The sequence below is a fragment of the Quercus suber genome, unplaced genomic scaffold, assembly GCF_002906115.3.
Source record: "Quercus suber isolate HL8 unplaced genomic scaffold, Cork oak 2.0 scaffold_88, whole genome shotgun sequence".
Taxonomy (NCBI): domain Eukaryota; kingdom Viridiplantae; phylum Streptophyta; class Magnoliopsida; order Fagales; family Fagaceae; genus Quercus; species Quercus suber.
In genome coordinates, this window is record NW_027069553.1 from 979,835 (window position 1) to 994,906 (window position 15,072).

Genomic DNA, 15,072 nt, shown 5'->3' on the forward strand with positions numbered 1-15,072 from the left:
ATAAGGAGCTCGACAACTCCTATCATTGTCATCCTCGTCCATCTCATTGCGAATTCGTGTGGACTTTGGCTGACCTTTGTTCCAAATCAATCATGGGTTAGGCATCACTAGTCTAGTTTCTTTCGAATCCGACCATTCTAATCTGTATTTCAACGATTGGAATACCGATTTGTAGCTGTGGTACCTATGAGTCACGCTATAGCAAGGATCAATAAATTGCTGCGCATCATGCTTATAATTAGCACAAATTGCTATTATGTGTGAACACGGGATCTTCAACGCTTCCCATTTCCCACAAATGCATGTCATACCCCAAAGATCAACCCTATGTGTGTGTTGTCTGCCCCCAGTACTTAAAGGATTACCCAGTGTGTCAACCTAATATAACCACGCTTGTGCTCACATCCGTGTCACCATATGGTCCTTTACCTTTGCTTGATTTTTTTCGAACTTGTCCATGGCATACTTGCACCATTCTTGACCCACTTCCAACTGATCTAGAGTGAGATTATGACGAGCGTCAAAGTACGAGTTCACTTTGAAAAAGGTGAACCTCACCATTGCCATTATTGGCGAGGCTGCGCACACCTTTCAATACTCTATTAAAGCACTTCGATAGGTTGGTTGTCATTGCTCCATATCGACACCCTCCATCGTGTGCAAGTGTCCACTTCTGTTTGTTTTCAGCTTCAAGATACCTGTGTGCAGCTGGCTTGACATTGCGAATAATTTCCAGTGTGGCTTCAAACTTTCTGACTTAATCGCACTTGTTGCCCTCCATACCAAGTTCTTCAACTCCGAAATTTTCCATTTTGTGTTCACATTGCTGGCTACATGGCAGAGGCAGTACCGGTAATGGACCTTGGGAGGCTACAACCAAGTCATACTTGTGTCATCAAAGCAAGCTTTTATCCCCGAATGTCGGTCAGAGATGATGCAAAGATTGGTCTGGTCCGTAATATTGGTCGACCATGCCAAGAACCATCCTCATGTCTCCTTGTTCACTCTCAACAACGGCAAACACGAGCGGATAAACCTCGTTGTTAGCAACCATTGCCATTGCTATCAATGACTTCCCCTTGTACTTGCCATAGAGGTGCGTTGCATCAATGCTTATCATTGGTCTGTAATGCTTGAACCCTTCAATACACGGACCAAAAGCCCAAAAGTTACAGTTAAACGTGCAAGTTCCCAACACGTTACGGTTGTCGCACTTCAATTGTGTCACTGTGGTCAGATCCGCATCTTTTAACACCACTAGAAACCAAGGCAATTCTGCGTATGACTCATCGAAATCCCTGTAGATGGCCGCAACCACCTTCTGTTTTGCATCCCAAACCTTATAGTGAAACGCCCAATGGCCGTGCTTCGTATGCAGAAGACTATGCAGGGTTGCTATTGTTCTTGAAATGTCTTCCCGTACGTATGAATCAAGTGTGATGGCAATGAACTTTGAATCCATCATCCTTCCATCATGATCCACCTAGAGTGATGAGCAAGTGTAAGGACCTTTACATGTTGTGATCTCCCACATCTTGTGACTTTTGCTGCTGATAGCTCGAATTGACCATGGGCATGCAGTATCAGTTGTTACCTATCAGGTGAGATGTGGACAGAACAGAGAAGACGTGGACAACAAACAATGCACGTGGTGAAGCTGGTCAATTTAACTTGGAACTAGCAATTTAATGGTTTGACACAATGGTAGAACAATCAGACCGGTCCGCGTTCAGAAGGGAACCCACACAGCTCAGCTCGTGCATGGCAAATGGTCAATGGTCCCAAAAGGTCATGGAGTAATTGATATAGTTGCACAGTACTTGAATTTATTCAAATCGAGTACTTATAACGCGGTTATACAAAGACCGAGTATTATTTACTTCACCTAATTTCAGTTGGGCAGCAATTATATATACTTGTCTGTGTGAAAGGCGAGTTTTATGTGTACTGTACTCGAAACTATCATAATCGAGTATCTTACCCTTTATATCTATGGACAACTTCTTGTCATTCTGGTTGGGGGGGTATGAGCAGAAGAAAACAGTCAAAGATGGAGAACAGAAGCCTCCTTTACTTCTAAAGGTAACATGCCCACATGTTTGATAGTTGTGATTAAACAATTTACCACTATACAATTATAGATTTATGCAACTGTTTGTCAAATCTTGGAACAAGCAATGTCAAGGCTGTTGTAGTCCACCGGCACATGTTGGTAAAGCGACACGGTATATGTTTATCTAATAGCTCAGATTCGAAACTTGGTAAGTTCTAACCCCAACAACACCCCATGCAATTTTCACATACAATGCTGTTGTATGTTCCTCTTTTAGAGTGGCAGATACTATGTTGTTTTCATTGGTCGTGCTCCTGGCATATACGACAATTGGGCAGAAGCAAATAGACAAGTTCATAAATTCGCAAACGCTGAACACAGGTCATACAAAAATCAACAAGAAGCAGAATGTGCATACATGGAGTTCTTGCAACGTAATGGTAGGAACGTGCAGTATAGTGCTTCCCTATCGTGGACATCTCCTACCATGTCGACATCAAGCCCAGGGGGAACGTCTCAAAGCGAAGGAACCAGCTATTGCGATGGAGGCGTGAGGAACAGATTGTTGAGGTATCAGTTAGACGTTGCCATTGAGGAGCGTGACCACACAAGGAGGATTGCAACCTTGAGTACTAACATGCTCAGTGAAGTGGTAGCCCATGTTATGGGGGATGATGAAGTTCATGATTCGAAACGACAAGGAAGCGCAAAATGATGGTGAAACTATGGCTCCTGCTTGTGGCATTTATGAATAAAGTAATACTAATGACATGTGTTTTTATGCCCCCTATGCCTCAAGTTTGCACTACAGATGGGCTGAAATGTTGTTTTGTGGCATTTTCATTTCCCTTTTAAACTTGAATTTCGAATCTGTCTTGGCCTGTTGGCCTGTAATTGCTTGTGTTATTATTAACATTGGCTAGGGTGTTTTCGTAATTGTACTTGGCTTTGGATAGCCAATAAGTACTTGCAACAATGGGCAATCTGATGGAACCACTTGCAACAATATTTGCATAGTTATATTGTTCCAACTACTACAATTGTGTATACTTTTAATCTTCCAAAAACACACATCTACAAGTGGTTAAACATTCATCTTGGGTAGTTTTAACTTTTCATATAATTTAATTTTAAATATGAACTACTATTTTAATTTAGATTTTTTTCTCAAAAAAAAATTTTAATTTAGACATTTATAAACAATGAAATTATGATTCATGAATAAAAAAAAAAACCATCCAAAAAATGGGTGAACCATGCATATCTATACTATTATTTAAGGGGCTTCTCCTGTTTGGATTCCTCAATTTTGATGCCTAAAATATCCTCAAAATGACCATTTTGTAAAGCTTAAAGAGTAGGGTTAACCCACTTATTCTAACACATGTTTCTAATATTATATCCTTAAAAAAACCTCAGGTTGAGTAAAAAAAAGAAAAAACACAACTAAATAGTAAAATTGCTAATATTTTATTCTTAGAAAAAACCTCATGTTCAGGGGGAAAAAAACAACTAATGAAATACCCTTAATTTAATAAACTTATCTTTATCTCTAAATCAAAAGAAATAGTTTAAAATCTTAAATTGATATTAATTGAAAACAAAAAATGTAATGGAAAAGCCATGTTGTGTCAAAAAAAATTATCTACCACGGTTCTATTTTGAAAAAACAAAACTCCTACGTTTGTTAAAAAAAAAAATACACCAACCGCTCCTTTTTTTTTTTTTTTTTTCAAATTCAAAAAAAAAAAGCTCCTTTTTTGTAAGTATGTATTGTAAGCAGCTGACTTTTTTTTTAACCATTTATTCGTCTTATTAAGAAACTACCTTTTGATTGTGGACTTAATAGAGGGCACAAATAATATTTTGAAATCATTTTGTTTACATTTTACTAACTGAATTGCATATACCGTTTTGCAGCAGATTATTTTCTTTCTTTCAGCTTTTAGAATTCTTTTCATTTTTTATGTTGCATTATATTCTTGATTTTTTATTTTTTATAATATTCCCTTTTTTATTTTTATTTTTTTGTCATTTGATAGTGCAAGTTAGGATATAGATAATTCTAAGTATATTTTAGTAACCATTAAATTTGATTATCCAAACATTTTAGTAGGGAGATAGTGAAATGTTGTTGTAAAACATTTGGAAGGGTTAATAAAAGATGCTAAATCATAATCTTCTTTGCCATACACTATCATATATATATATATGGTTTATCGATGAAAATTAGAAAACATAGTTATTATTTAGAAATTGTATACTTTATGAGATCCTTATATATTGTGGTCATGACATTGACCAAAATATAAGTTTCAAATGTGACTAAAAATAACCTATTAACAACCTGTTTGATTATGACCCAAACAAAAAATTTTATTAATTAAACATTAAACTTAACCCGAATAACCTGTTATCAACTCCCATATATCGAAATTCATAATTCAACCATAAATCAAGTAATAAAAATTCAAATAATAACAAAAGCAAATAATTATTTCATTCCTAAAAAATAAAATTACTAGTCCAAAAGGTTCCACCCTCCATAGTATCAAATTCAATAAAATGTCAAAGTTCCATAATAAATAACCAAGATTATTACATGGCATCCAAGTTCCATATCAAAAACTAACAGACATTACAGATTAAGAGAATACAAAACCAAAATGATTAAATGGCATATCAAATATCCTTGATGGCAAAATCTAAGTCCAACCATCCAAGTGCCATATCAAAAAGTAAAAGACATCACTGATTAAGAGACTAGATTAGAAGAGATTGAGGGTTCCATTGAAGACCCGACGCCTTCCTTGTGCTCATTGTTATTGATATGCATGCTCATTTTATCTTCAATGAGCTCTTCCAATTGTGATTGTAAAAGATCTACATCAAATAAATTGTTTCTCACCTCATTAAAAACTTATCTATGCATTATAAATAAGAAATTTAAAAACTGTGGGTAATCAAGCAATTGAAGCAATGAATCAATTAAATAAATAAGTCATTTGCATAGTAGTAAGAACAAAAATTACTGGTAATAAAATTGTAGTGTCTACTGTCTACCAAGTCTGCCAACAAAATCTATAAACTATTATATTTTGAATATGCATGAATATAACTTGTATTACAATGGTCAACCATACCATCATGCATCATTCAACTCAATTTATTCCATTTAAATTCTCAAAAATATTGTGCATATTCTATATGTTCTATTTTGATAACTCAAATCCTTTATCAATAGAGCAACTTTTCTACCATTTAAAGTTTTCTCTACACCTTTTCATGATTAATATTTAAAATAAATATTGACATTTTATGGGAAATCCAGAACCTTTTTGACATATATATCAATTTCTTTTTAAAAAATCATCATAAAACTTAGAACTCATTCAGCCAACATATAAATCAAAAATACATTACCTATATCTGCCACTGTAGAAACAGGAATGCTCAATGGCACTTCAAAATTCCTTGGACATAACTCCAAATGCCGCTTCAAATTTTCAATAACATCTACTCCGGCAGCAATATATTCCTTTCCACACTTATTGCATTTGCATGTAGGCTTTCCTTCATCTTTTGTCAAAAGCATCTGAAAGTAACGCCAAACAGTTGAAGTCCTCCTCCTTTTGTAGACTTTAATCTCAGTCTTAGCCTTCTTTGGCGGAGGAAGTTCAGCCACTTCATCAAGTTAGGCATCTAAGTCAATGTCTTTTCCTTCACACTTAATGTCAGTAGGGATCATCTCATCACTTTCCATCTAGACCAATTTAAAGAAAAATTATTGATAAGGAACTTAGTAATTCTACGAACAATTAAAGAATGACAAATGAATTTAAAATCAACAAAACAAACAAACAAATCTACTATTAGTACTAAATAGCCAACATTACAGTGATTACGGATCTTCAATTATTTTATTTTAAGATGTCAGAAACAGGAAAAACTTGAGAAGAAATCATAGAGCAAGACAAATTATTTTAAAATCAGCAACAAATAAACAGATCTAATTTAATTTTTTATATCAAGATCTCCTATTAGTACTAAAAATCACCAGTATAGTGATAAACACAAAACAAATGGATATACAAATGGCACAGTATATGTTTTCTGCACAGTGTTATTTTCTAAAATAAAGATTGGAAAAACTAAGGCAGAGAGTGCAACAAGTGAAGGCTCTTCGAAACTTAACACTACTCTATATAAAAAGAAGGGAACAACAGAAATGACCAAAATGTAAAGCATTCTCTGCAGTTAATCAATCAAATTACTACAGAGACAATCTTTACCCATTTATTTTATACAACTAATAAGACTTCTTATCCTAAAAGAATCTCTCACCTCACCATAAAGTACATTAAAATTTATATTACTAATATAATCAAAGTTATATTATCTTGATCATTAGCATGCCACTTGAAAATTAAAACTTTAATAGAATTTCACATATATAATAAAGTAATCATCTTAATAATTAATAAGTCACATGGCAAAAGTATATTAATTATTCTTCAAATAACGCGTATGTTAATTACTTGACAATGACAAAACATAATATATAAGATTAACTTTTATTATATTAAATGCAACATATGATAGATTATCAAAATAATTTAAAATAAATTATAAATTTGTATTTTTTTCAAATTATTTGTATAGAATTTTAGTTGATGTCAAATTATAAAATGATTTTTTAAACCGAGGTAATAAAGTTCTACCTACAGTAAACTATCTTACCAACTAATAAGTCCTTTTTTCTGGCTAAATAATTAAAGTGAAGGATATGAGTAGTTATAAGTGTTATAAGTGTAAGCCCCAAGCTCACTACAAAATGAGCACTCTAATTAAGAAGTCATTTGTTATTTTAGTAACCGTGTAGGTGATATGATAAATCAGACTAAATATTTACAAGTGACAAAAATTCCATCTAATAAAACTTTATCTAATAAAACTTCCATCTTTTATCTCAAAATAAAAATAAAAATAAAAACAAGCAACATCATCACAATTAACAACATGTACACACGTTGCCAATTATTTTGTTTTCAGATGACAGATATAAAGAAACTTGAAAAGAAATCATAGAGCAAGACGTAATTATTTTAAAATCAACATAAAAAATAAACAAACAAGTCTACTATTAGTACTAAACAATCGACATGATAATATTAACACAGTAAACAAAATCTACAAGTTATTGAAAATTTCATTAGTAAGTAAACAAAATAAAAATATATAACATATATACCTTGCTAGTGGATTCGGTGGTTGAAAGTTGAATACAAAGAACAGAGGGCAGCCACGATTTTTGGGAGAAGCTAAATTAGAGGGGTTGGCTAGGGATTTAAGCAAAAGAGGAAGTAGAAGGTTGAGAGACATGTTCAGGCTAGGGTTTTGATTTTATAGTGTAGAATCAATCTATAGTGTAGTGTAGATGAAAGAGGGGCGGTTGGGGTTTAAGGAGAAGAAGAAGAGTCACAGACAGAGTACAGGTTGACGATGAAAACAAAGAGACACAATATTGAGATTCAGATTTGAGACAGGAGTGAGGTCTGAAGATTCTGAGGGGAAGACCAATTAGTTTTACGTTTTACAGTAATTATCATTTCTAATACTCGACCACATCGCTATCGAGTATTATAATTATTGCTTGCTGCCTAGAAAGCCGAGTGCAGTCTAGTCATGGTAATAACAAGGTACAGTACTCGATGATCAAATAGCCGAGTACAAAAATGCTCGCTAGTTGTAAAGCTGAGTTCGGTATAAATGACCGATCCTAAACCGATCGAATAGCAATCGTTTTTTCTAGAGAAGTCTGGCTGGACTCATGCATTTTTTCGATGGGTCAAACTCCAGGTTCGATTGATCCAAATTCTTCATCAATACTCGACTACATTAGTGGCGAGTTGTACTTATAACTCGTTTCCTACGAGATCGAATACTGCTGTCTAGTCGTGGAAATAACAAGGCACAGTACTCGATGATCTCATAGGCAAGTACAAAAATACTCGCTATCTGTAAAGCCGAGTTTGGTATTGTTGACTGATCCAACACCGATCAATAAGCAATTGTTTTTTACAGAGAAGTCTAGCTGGACAGTAGCTGACTTTTTCGATGGGTCGAACCCCAGATCGACTAATCCAAAATTCTTCATAAATACTTCATAAATACTCGATTACACTAGTGTCAAGTTGTACTTATAATTATTCAAATGATGCGATTTCAAATAATTTATTCACACCAAATTAGCGTATATACACGTGTTGGTAGATCAAATGCAAAGAAAAAACTTTCTGCAATATTTCAACAATCTTAAATAGACCCATACAACATCTTACTACTAATTTTATTAATTTATTCAATTATTTAGTTGGGTGTTCTCAAAAAAAAAAAAAATTCACCTGGATAGTTACTTGGTCAATACGAAAGCATAATATGGAACAAGGATTATATATATTGAACGGTTGTAGACCCCTTAAAACAACCAGATTGGTTAGCCTAGATTAATTAGCCAAGTTGTTACTTAGTCAAATTATGCAATTCTAGGTTAAAGCAATCAAATAATCATATCACAATAATAAAGCAGCGGAATAATAAAAGACACAATGATATGATCACCCAGGAAACCACACGGTAAAAACCTGGGGAGGATTTGACCCACCGATCCTCAAGGCAAACCTGAATCCACTATGAAAGAATCGAAGTTCATACAGAAGGACTACAACCTCCCTGCTTGACTTCCTAATGCTACCCACCAGTAGAACTTACTGACACGACCACGTGCAAGCTCCGAATCCACGGACTCCTTCTTTCTTGAGAGCGGGGAGCTTGTAGTCCTTTTGTATGAACTTCAATTCTTTCATAGTGAATTCAGGTTAGCCTTGAGGATCGGTGGGTCAAATCCTCCCCAGGTTTTTACCGTGTGGTTTCCTGGGTGATCATATCTTGTGTTATTTATTTTCCGCTGCATTATTATTCTTGATATGATTGTTTGATTGTTTTAACCTAGAATTGCTTAATTTGACTAAGTAACAACTTGGCTAATTAATCTAGGCTACGCAATCTGTGTGTGTTTAAGGGGTCTAAAACCGTTCAAAAAAAAAAACTTTTTTCTGTACCGGCCAGTATGCCCGGTACCGGCCGGTATTGCCCGAAATTGGCCGGTATGGCTGGTACATGGCCAGTACGGCCGGTATTTGAACCGGTATGAAACGTTAATGTTTCGATACCGGTATGCAACCGGTACGGTAAGTACCGGCCGGTATGGCCGGTACTGGTACGGTATCGACTTCCTTGGTATTCATACCTCATACTTATGTGCAAAATATTTTAAATCAATTTGAGAGAGATCTCGAACCATTTGCCTTACAAATTCTACTTTATTTCCTTTCACAATGGAACCAAAAGAAAATGCCCATAATTGTATTTAATCTATTTTTCAAATTTATACTTGAAGTATTATCGAGAGTTTTGTATATATACAGATTCTTCAAAAAAATACACACACGCAAAGTTAAATGAACATACAGCTATCACTAACATTTTATAACTAAGTTAATTTTGCATTAACACTAACTAATTTTTATCAAAAATTAGTTAAATGATGTAAATATTATCGTATTTATAAAAAGAAAATATAAGGAAAAATTTTTATGATTTCCTCTAGAAGAAATGATGTTAGCTTTAGTTTGAACGTGCTATATGTTGACATAGTTTTTATGATTTCCTCTCTAGACATATGTATATATACATACGTTGTGCACATGCATAACAACATACAAATTATATCATATAATATGTAAGACTAATATGAAAAATAAAATGATACTCAATGTGAATATTATATATGTTTTAATATTAACAGGCTATTGCGGTGGGTTTTTTGCGGTGGTTTCAAAAATTGCCGCTATGCATCACATATAGCGGTGCTTTTTTGAACCATCCATGTACATGAGATATATTGAGGCATACCATTAGACCACCACAATAGATATAGTCTTTTGTGGCGCTCTATAGTGGCGGTATAAAAAACAGCCGCAATATATATGTTTTAGTAGTATTTTTTTTTTAGTTATAGCGGTGGTATACTGAACTGCCACAATATATGCATTTTCGTAGCATGTTTTCTTAGTTATAGCAGTGGTTTTAGTGGTTGCTGCAATAGACATTTTAATTGCCCAAACCCATTTTTAGTCCAAATTTTTCCATCCTTTTTTTTTTCTCCTTTCCCTCGCCTAAACCTACTACTTTAGCACCCAACCTTTTCATTTATCATCTGTTTGTCTCACTCTCAAAAAAAAAAAAAAAAAAAAATATATATATATATATATATATATTATATATATAAAAAAAAATAAACACATTCTTTCGACACTCTCAAAACCCAGTGATCGATCTTCCACCACCGCCACGCATCCTCCCCACCACACATCCTTCCTGCCACGCATCCTCACTCTCAAAATCCAGCTTAGGTCTCTCTCAATTAACACTCAACGCCGCAGCTCACCAATTGAAGCCCCAAAAATAGCTGTCGAGGCTTGGACGAAGCCAAATGCTTGGCATTTGCCATTGACAATGCTGAAAAAGCAAGCTACTCTTAAAATCCAACTCGGGTCTCTCTTTATTAGCACTCATCGATTGAAGCCCCAAAAACAGCCGTCGAGGCTTGGATGAAGCCAAATGCTTGGCTTTTGTCATTGACAGCACTGATGAAGAAAGGTAAAAATTAGTTTTTTTTTTTTTTTCCCTTTTTTAATCTCAATGATATCAGATTTTCTTTTTTGGGTAATTAGTCTTAGTTTTTTTTTTTTTTTTTTTTTTTTTTTTTTTTTTTTTTTTTAAATTTTATTGCTAATACTCGAACTAGGTCTTAAGAAATTTTGCTAATAAATTGTAAATTAGTTTGTGTTATGCTAAATTTACAGAGCTATGTAGGTGTTCTCATTTCTACTTGGAGTCTTGAATTTTCCCCTTCCTAAACACATCTTAATGTTTAGATATGGTTTGCATGCTTTTACTTCTTTTTTATTTTTTATTTTTTTTTATATTACTTTATATTGGATATGCTTTGTTTAGCCTAGCTCTTGGTTGATGGAAATGGGTTAGTCACCTATACTTGGACTAATCATATTAGTTTTGCTTCAAATTGATATAGCCGTAAAAAGCATGGTTTAGGGTTCTAAACAATTTGCATGGGTTGCTATAGCATCTTTCACAATACATCATGGTAAACTAAAATTTAATGACTGAAATTTAATAAATAATGCATAAATATTAATATTAGGACAATAAAAAAAAAGAAAAAAAGAGAGAGAGAGATTAACAACACAAAAAGGAAGTTTTCCCTTTATTTAACTTTTGACACAAGAAAAGATTCAACAAACACATCATTCTGAGTTCCACAGACAGCACAAAGGTGGGGCATGGAGTTAATTTGAGTTCCACGGATAGCAAAGATCATACTGTTTGGTATCGTAATTTAACTTACAAACACCATCAGGCCTAATCTTCCAAAAGCAGTTACTGCATTGAGGGTGATCTCTATTAAATAGGTAGATATCAAACCAATGGAAATTATTTGGCCATTGAAAATTACAATAATAATCGGAAGTTCCAAAAGCATTTGGTTTAAAGTTGAATTGATAGAAGCCATTTGGATACTGGATGAAATGAGACCCAAGATCGCTATGCCCAGATTTACAATGAACAGTAACATTCAAGCCCACATCATTAAACAATTCTACATATACTCTTTTCCTTATGAAAAGCCCTCCTTTAACCTTGTGAAAACTAGACAAAAACAAAAACAAAACAAGGAAAATTTGCAACAATATGATTCTATTGATTGAAATCATAGTGTACTCTTCAATGCTAGTTTTGTTCGGTAAATTGACATTTTACATGCCTATCATTTTATAGAACCAAATATTGTCCCACATTCAATGCTATAATCATCAAATTTGGCAACATTTTATTACCTAGTTATGTTTTGCAATAGGATGCTTGCGCTAGCTTAACATTCTTTGTTTTGACATCCATATCTTCAACAAAATAAATCATTTTCCAAAAATCATTATCTAGAAAACTATGTTATTTTCCTTGGTTTGGTAATGAGTTGGAAAACTATATCTTAACTTCCCTTATTTAGTTTTATGTGAGATACAGTTTTCCTTATTTAGCTTCGCGTGAGATAGAGTTGTTTTCCAAAAACTTATTAGCAGAAAACAACTATATCTCATGTCAAGCTAAATAAGGGAAGCTAAGAAATAGTATTCTTTGAACTCATTTTTTTATTTTTATTTTTTACTATTTATTTTTATATACTACAACACACAAGAAAATGCGAAAACTATCTTCACATATGTTTTTCCAAAGAAAATAAATAGAAAATTGGATTTGAATATTGCATAAGAATTGGGATTTGGATGAAATATTTCAGGATATGTTTAAGGCATTTGTAGTAGGAGATAGTTTGATTGTGATTGCTTATTCTGGTAATTTTAAAAGCATGAGATAAAAGATTGATTTCATTTAATCAAAGTAGAGTTAAAATTGTAGCCTTAAGCTAGAATTATTCCATTGAACAAGCAAAAGGAAAAAGGACCAGTGTCATGCTAGTAAACTCCATGAATATACCAGCACAATAGCATGGTGACACAACATCAGGGAACGTCTTGGCTTGTTGTTCTTTAACCAAGGAGGGGTACTTTCTTGTAAAGCAATGCCCCAATTTCTCTTTCTAGTTCAAAGAAACCTTGACGAATAAAGGAAATATAGACTTAAAATCCATCATAAAATTAAGAAATTCTAATAGAAGTATTTTATTTCAATTTTCTAAAAATCAATTAAGATAAATAAATATTTATAGAAGTCATTTATGGTATTAAAAAAGCTTCATTAAAATTGAAAATTTTAAAAATATCATCAAATTTCCTACAATAACATAAAACACCAAATTACCTAAATAAGATAATTGAAATTAGGCATGAAAATAAGGATAATATTTTTTAAAGGGACTGCATGTGGAATTTTGTTTCGCAGTTCTTGAAGGGGAAATTTGAAACCAATTGGGTCCATGATATATTTATTTATTTTTATGTTCACTACAAGAAAAACGGGCTTTTGCGGGGCTTTTTTGAACCACCCCTATACATGAGATATATTGTGGCGTACCATTAGATGGCCACAATAGATATAGTCTTTTGCGGTGCTCTATAGCGGCGTTATTAAAAAAAAGCCACAATATATGTGTTTTAGCGGCATTTCTTTTAGTTATAGCGGTGGTATATTGAACCGCCATAATATATGCCTTTTTGCAGCATGTTTTCTTGGTTATAGTAGTGGTTTTAGTGACTACTACAAAAGATCTTTTAATTGCCCAAACCCATTTTTGGTCCAATTTTTTCCCTTTGTTCTCTCTCTCTCTCTCTCTCTCTCTCTCACCTAAACCTATCACTTTAGTGCCCAACCTTTTCATTTATCATATGTTGGTCTCCCTCTCCAAAAAATAAAAAAAATAAAAAAATAAACACACTCTCTCTCACTCTCAAAATCTCTCGACACTCTCAAAACCCAGCGATTAATCTTCCCACCACCGCCACGCATCCTCACCACCACACATCCTCATTGTCACGCATCCTCACTCTCAAAATCCAGCTTGGCTTTCTCTCAATTAACACTTACCACCGTAGCTCATCGACTAAAGCCCCAAAAACAGTTGTCGAGTCTTGGAAGAAGCCGAATGCTTGGCATTTGCCACTGACAGTGCTGATGAAGGGAGATACTCCTAAAATCCAGCTTAGGTCTCTTTATTAGCACTCACTGCTGCACTCATCGATTGAAGCCCCAAAAACAGTCGTCGAGGCCTGGAGGAGGCCAAATGTTTGGCTTTTGCCATTGACAATGCTAAAGAAGCAAGGTAAAAATTAGTTCTTTTTTTCTTTTTTAATCTCAATGATATCGAATTTTCTTTTTTAGGTAATTAGTCTTAGTTTTTTTTAGTTGTATTGCTAATACTCAAACTGGGTCTTAATGAATTTTGCTAATAAATTGTAAATTTGTTTGTGTTATGCTTAATTTACAAAGCTATATAGTTGTTCTCATTTTTGCTCAAAGTCTCGAGTTTTCCCTTCCTAAACACATCTTAGTGTTTAGCTATGGTTTTCATGCTATTACCTTGTTTTCTATATTGCTTTATATTTGATATGCTTTGTTTAGCCTAGCTCTTGGTTGATGGAAATGGGTTAATCACTTATGCTTGGACTAATCGTGTTAGTTTTGCTTAGAAGTGATATAGCCGTAAAAAGCATGGTTTAGGTTCTAAACAATTTGCATGGGTTGCTATAGCATCTTTTACAATACATCATGGTAAACTAAACTTTAACGACTGAAATTTCACTACAACAAAATGTACTTTTAGTGACAAAAATTAGTGAGAAAATATTTTTCGTCACAAAAAATACAGCTTTAGTGACGAAATATGAATTTCGTCACTAATAATGAAAAAAATTATTACATTTAGCGACGAAAAATAAATTTTGTCCCTATTGTGATATGAAAAATAAGCGCCACGGAGGGAAACTTTGGCACCAACTTAATTAATCTATAGTGACGAAATATTTCGTTACTAAAAGTTGAAATTTTTAGTGACGAAATATTTTGTCACTGTAGGTATTGCCGTGGATAGTTTTAGTTGCGAAAATACTTTCGTCGCTATAAGTAAGTATTAGTGACGAAAAATAGTCGTCACTAAAAAAATAAAGGTTTTGCACTTATATGTTTTTAGCGACGAAATGACATTTCGTCTCTAAAAGTATGCTTTAGTGACGAAATTAATATTTCGTCACTAAAAACAATAATAGATTTTTTAGTGACGAAATCATATTTCGTCACTAAACGTATGCTTTAGTGGCGAAATATGAATTTCGTCTCTAAATCATAAGTATGAGTACATTATCAGTGACGAATTCGAGTTCGTCGCTAAAGGTATCCAATAGCGACGAATTCGAGTTCGTCAC

General features: G+C 33.7%; 1 long non-coding RNA gene across 1 annotated transcript; it reads right to left on the bottom strand.

Moving 5' to 3' along the window:
* Nucleotides 1–4,609: 4,609 nt before the first annotated feature.
* LOC136067855 (uncharacterized) lies at nucleotides 4,610–6,284 on the bottom strand. Its single transcript, XR_010629263.1, has 2 exons — nucleotides 5,477–6,284; nucleotides 4,610–4,936 (listed from the first exon to the last, which is right to left on the bottom strand). It is a non-coding gene; the product is annotated as an uncharacterized LOC136067855 (long non-coding RNA).
* Nucleotides 6,285–15,072: the final 8,788 nt, after the last annotated feature.